This window comes from Oxyura jamaicensis, chromosome Z, assembly GCF_011077185.1.
Source record: "Oxyura jamaicensis isolate SHBP4307 breed ruddy duck chromosome Z, BPBGC_Ojam_1.0, whole genome shotgun sequence".
Classification (NCBI taxonomy): domain Eukaryota; kingdom Metazoa; phylum Chordata; class Aves; order Anseriformes; family Anatidae; genus Oxyura; species Oxyura jamaicensis.
The window spans coordinates 49,473,607-49,479,256 of NC_048926.1; positions in this window are offsets into that span (position 1 = coordinate 49,473,607).

A 5,650-nucleotide genomic window follows, 5' to 3' on the forward strand; every position below is an offset into this window, starting at 1 on the left:
GAAAGAAAGAAAGAAAGAAAGAAAGAAAGAAAGAAAGAAAGAAAGAAAGAAAGAAAGAAAGAAAGAAAGAAAGAAAGAAAGAAAGAAAGAAAGAAAGAAAGAAAGAAAGAAAGAAAGAGCAGGCAGAGCCGTGGGACCGTAAATATTTTAAACACTTCAAAAATGAAACTGAGCTTTAAGGTGTGTGTTTTCAAAACAGGCTATAAAGGAACAGCGTATAAGGGTATTTGGAGCAGAAATATTACAGATGTGTACCTGCACTTATATTTTCAGCTCAATGCTATACCAGCGTTTTAATACACTGCAGGGAAATCTGTTGAATATTTTTATTTTTCTGTATGGACAGACCAAGGCACGGACTGGACTGCATTTATATGAGCAACTGTGGCATCTAGTGGTTAAAAACAGTCCTGCATCTGTGTACAGGAAAGTAACGAAACCTGAAATGTCTTTCCAAATAAAGTAAGTAGTGGTTAAAATAATGTGTTAAACCAGATATCATGAATTCATGGCTACGTGTCTTGTTACACATCATGATACGTTTGGTAAGAATGTCATCAACATCACATTGAATGTCTTTGGAAGCAATAAGAGAAGACAAGGCTAGGTGATAGCTTCAAAAACTTGAAAGATAGTTTTGCAATAATTATGGGACTGAAAATTAGAAATTCTGCCTTCTGTCCACTGTTACATGTACTTCAAATTGTAATCTTGGGGGAGTCTCTCAGCACTCTCAGCATTTTATTTTTTTTCTCCTGTAAAAAATAAAAAATAGAAAATGTAATCTCCAATTTCACTCCAGTAGCTTTATAGCCTCTGAATAACTTTTTACACTCTTGTCCTTTGTTGAAGGAACTGCACAAACATGAAGGTGTATTGGTCCTTTGTAATACTTTTAAGCCAATATTGTATATATATAATATATATAGGAAGAAAAGGTCATCAGGTACCATCAGAATCCAGAATTCAAATAACACCTTTTTACACTCACTGTATTTTTAAAGTAATTGTGATGACACAGAACCCAGTCATTTTGTCTTCAACAAGTCTGAAGGGATGGTTTACATGTCTGCAGTGTCAAAGAGGAGCAGAGATAGTTGATCCCAAACCTTCTCTCTCACTCATTATTAGGAGTTTTAAGCCATGTTCTTCTCAGCTGTAAATCTAAAGCCATCAGCAATAGATTGCTAGGAATTACCAGAGGCTTTAAATTCAAAACTGGGCAGAAATTTAAGGAAGATAAGTCTCAGAAACATTCTTGGATGTTCTCATTCAACTAGTTTGCTGAGATGTCTGTCATGCTTATACTTGAGCTGTAGTTTATGGATTGCACCTGTTATAAAAAAGCACCTAAAACAAGATAGCCTTAACTTCATTCACAATCTCCTCTCAGCATTCACAAGTGAAAAGCTAAAAAGCTAAAAACTAAAGCTAACTGCACTTTAAGTGAGGCTGAGGTTGTGAAATGCTATCTTTGGGCACAGTCTTTTATCTCACTAGTCCCATATCCTGTGTCAATAATATTAAGAAAGGATGCTATAAAAGTATGGGTTGGTCTGCTGAAACATACATAGCCCAGGAGCAGATTAGAGCTGAACAGGGAAGAGAAAACATCTGATTTAATTTCCCCATCAGAAAGAAGCTCACTGAACTGAAGTCTGTTCCAGCTTTATTTAACTCACCCCAGATACCCTACATACACAAATAAGTCCACTAAATGGTGTCAAATGCCTTACTGAAGTCAAGGTAGACCACGTCCACAGCCTTTCCCTCATCCACTAGCGTGTCACCTTGTCATAGAAGGAGATCAGGTTCGTCAAGCAGGACCTGCCCTTCATAAACCCATGCTGACTAGGCCTGATCGCCTGCTTGCCCTGCAAGTGCCGCATGATGACTCTCAAGATAATCTGCTCCATGAGCTTCCCTGGCACTGATGTTAAACTAATAGACCTATAGCTCCCCGGGTCTACCCTCTGGCCCTTCTTGTAGATGGGCGTCACATTTGCTATCCGCCTAGTGGGACCTTCCCCCATAGCCAGGACTGCCGATAAATGATGGAAAGTGGCTTGGCCAGCTCCTCTGCCAGTTCTCTCAGTACCCTTGGGTGGATCCCATCTGGTCGCATCGACTTGCGTACATCCAAATGCTGTAGCAGGTTGCCAACCATTTCCTCGTGGATTGTGGGGGCCACATTCTGCTCCCCATCGCCTTCCACCAGCTCAGGGTTCTGGGCGTCCAGAGAACAACTGGTTTTGCTGTTAAAGACTGAGGCAAAGAAGGCGTTAAGCACCTCAGCTTTTTCCTCATCTCTGGTAACTAAGTTTCCCCCCGCATCCAGTAAAGGGTGGAGATTCTCCTTAGTCCTCCTTTTGGTATTGATGTATTTATAAAAACATTTTTTGTTGTCTTTAACAGCAGTAGCCAGAATGAGCTCCAGATGAGCTTTGGCCTTTCTAATTTTGTCCCTGCACAGCCTCGCGATATCCTTATAGTCCCCCTGAGTGGCCCGCCCTTAGCATATAATAATTTTTTATTGATATTTTGAGATACTAAGAACTGGTTTAGAGAATTTCAGAGTTGTAAAACAATTTTAGATACCTATTTTGTATTATTATTAAGAGTATCTTGTTGACATAGTGTGAATTTAAAAAAGCAGTCTGAGGGATGACTTAAATTTATATTGTAACAGCCACTAAGGTGCATTCAAAGTCTTCTAAGTTACCAAAGAGCAATGCCATTTTCAGAACAACAACAACAATAAAGCTAGGGAAAAACAACAACAACAACAAAAAAAAAAACAGTCTAATAAAAATAAGGTGACATACTGATCTGCTTGATGGATGAAACAAGAAACTCATGACTAAAATACTCCTTTTTAAAAGGATTGGATTGACACTAATAATCACTAATAAGACAAGTCTGAAAATTTTGCAATAGGATCACAGAGTCTTTGAAGCCAAAACAAGGCTTTTTTGACTGCTTGAAATTAATTTTTCCACTTTTGTTTTAAAAATATCATGAGGAAGTACTGAATGGCTCCCTGGTAGTTATGTGAAATTCCAGAAGAATCATAGTGTTTGGCTTTAAGTGAAAGACTGTAATATGCCCACTACACAAAGTTGTTTACATCAGAGTTAGCACGGCTATCTGCATAAGACAAAGAAATGTCAGTGTTCTCATAGAAGGCACCTATGAAAACATTAACCTTGAAATTTCCCTTGGGAATTCAGTATTGTAATGGAGTTATATACACATCATTTACAGTAGTTACATCAGCAGATATTTATTTATTGATACAACTGGGAAATCACCTACAATAATGGTATATAACCTAAGAAACAGTTTTATTGTCTTTATTTTTATCATACTCTATTATGTGCAGGGTGTTTGGGCTCAGCTTGATATAGTTACATGGTACTAGCAACATTTGACTCTTAGAACCATCTGCATTTCTACATAGTTTGCTTTTTTTAAAAAAAAAAAAAAAAAAAAAAAAAAGTAATTACGGGTTGGATATTAGGAAAAAAAAATCTTCTCAGAAAGAGTGGTTAGGCATTGGAACAAGTTGCCCAGAGAGGTGGTGGAGTTATGATACCTGGGTTGTTTAAGGTAAGGTTGGACGTGGTGCTTAGGGACATGGTTTACTGAGTGATATTGGTTGGTAGGCGGATGGTTGGACCAGATGATTTTAGAGATCTTTTAGAACCCTAATGATTCCATCATTCAATGATTCTATGATACATGTCCAATTATTTAACCCTCACAGCCATCCTCCTAAATTTGATTAAAGTCTTTTCTATTGATTTTACTGGTCACTGGACGCAGCCAAATCTTGCATAAATACTACCCATTCTTTCAAGACAGATCAGCTCCTTATGTGTATTCAGGCATATCTATACGCTTACTGTCTTTCTACCATTTCCTTGCACAGCAGTGACAGCTAATGGAGCAGGAGTTCAGTTGCAGTATTGTGCTCCTTCCCTGTTGTCCACAGGGCCATTTTTGAACCTTCATTTACTCACCCATGTTCAAAACTGAGATCAGTGAAGTGAAACAGGCATTACTGAAAGCAAAGCCTTTACATCTTTTGGAATTACATGTGGTTCTGAAAATCCAGCAGAAACTTGAATTTTAGATTCAAGATGGGTTTGCAGCATCAGCTATTACAAAACTCATCTTTCACTTGTGAAGTGAATATACTTGATCTGCAATTTAATGAAAGACAAACACGGAACTCCATATTACTGTAATTCATTTTTGGATTAAAGCCAAAATTGAAATAATATTAACTATAGGCTTGGTTGTGAAATACATATTTACAGAAACTCTTTCAAATTCAAAATTTGTTACATTTATTTATGAAGAACTGTTATGACACTTGAGTTTACTTTGGCAATTTGTACATAAATTTTATTTAACTTGTAGTATCTTGCTCATCTTTCAAACTCTTTATTTCTTCTGTATTTTGTAAAGGCTGTTTTACCTTGCTCTGTCTTGAAACACAAATAAATAAGACCACACTGCTCTTTCATGAAGAGGAAGCATCCGTACACACCTTCCACCTATAAGTGGGATTCATTAAATGGTCCTATATAGTGGACAGCAGTATTTACTGTATTCCTCCCCTGTTGCCACAATAGGTATAGGTCTATAGGTTTATGTGGAAGACATAATTTAAATGGTTTTAAGGGGTTTGGGAGGCTGTGTATCGTTTCTTCCCAAAGGGGCTGACCTCCATAGGAAATACTCAGTGAAGTTAGGAAAGATGTGTCTTTCCCAGCATCACACTTTCGTGTGCCATTGAGCTGATGTTGATGTCTAGCCTGCAATACAGGTATATTTTGTAGCACACTACATCATAGGCTTTGATCTTGACACCAGATCAGACGTGGCTGAAGAGCACAGTGTCCACCATCAAACCATCCCAGCCCTTGAAGCCACAGAATGAGAAAGCATAGAATCACAGAATCATCATAGAATCAGAGAGTGTTTAGGTTTGGAAGGAACCCTTAGGTATCAGCTAATTCCCCCCTTCCCCCCCCTTCCCCCCCTTCCATCCACTTTGGGGATGTGGCAACTGCTCTGGGAAACCTGTTCCAGTGCTTCACCAAATTCAAAGTAAAGAATTTCTTCCTAACATCTAATCTAAATCTACGCTGTTAGTTTAAAACTGTTAACCTCTTTCTTATCACTAAAAACCCTGCTAAAGAGTTCCTCCCATCTTTCTTGTAGGTCCCCTTTAAGTACTGAAAGAGACCTTACTGCTATAAGGCCTCCCCAGAGCCTTCTCTTTTACATGTTAAGTAACTGCAGCTCTCCTAAGCTCTCTTCATAGGAGAGATGCTCCAGCTCTCATGGACAACTCATCTGCCAACAGGATTCCCTCACCTGGAAGCACATGTGCTCTTTAGAGCCATTGTAGGTGTGCAGTGATAGAGACTGTAGAAGAGCTTTTTCCAAAATCCTTGAAAACCTGGAATTTTCAGGTTTGGAGCTTGTTCTGCAGTCATCATCCCAAGATTTGTGACTTGGACTTAACTGAGTGGCTTTGGGCAATGTTTTCAAAAGCATCCCAAGCAGGGGAATCCAGAGAATGTTTCAGGGGAGTTGAAGACCTGTTCCTTTCAGTGGAACTACTGGCAGAAGAAGT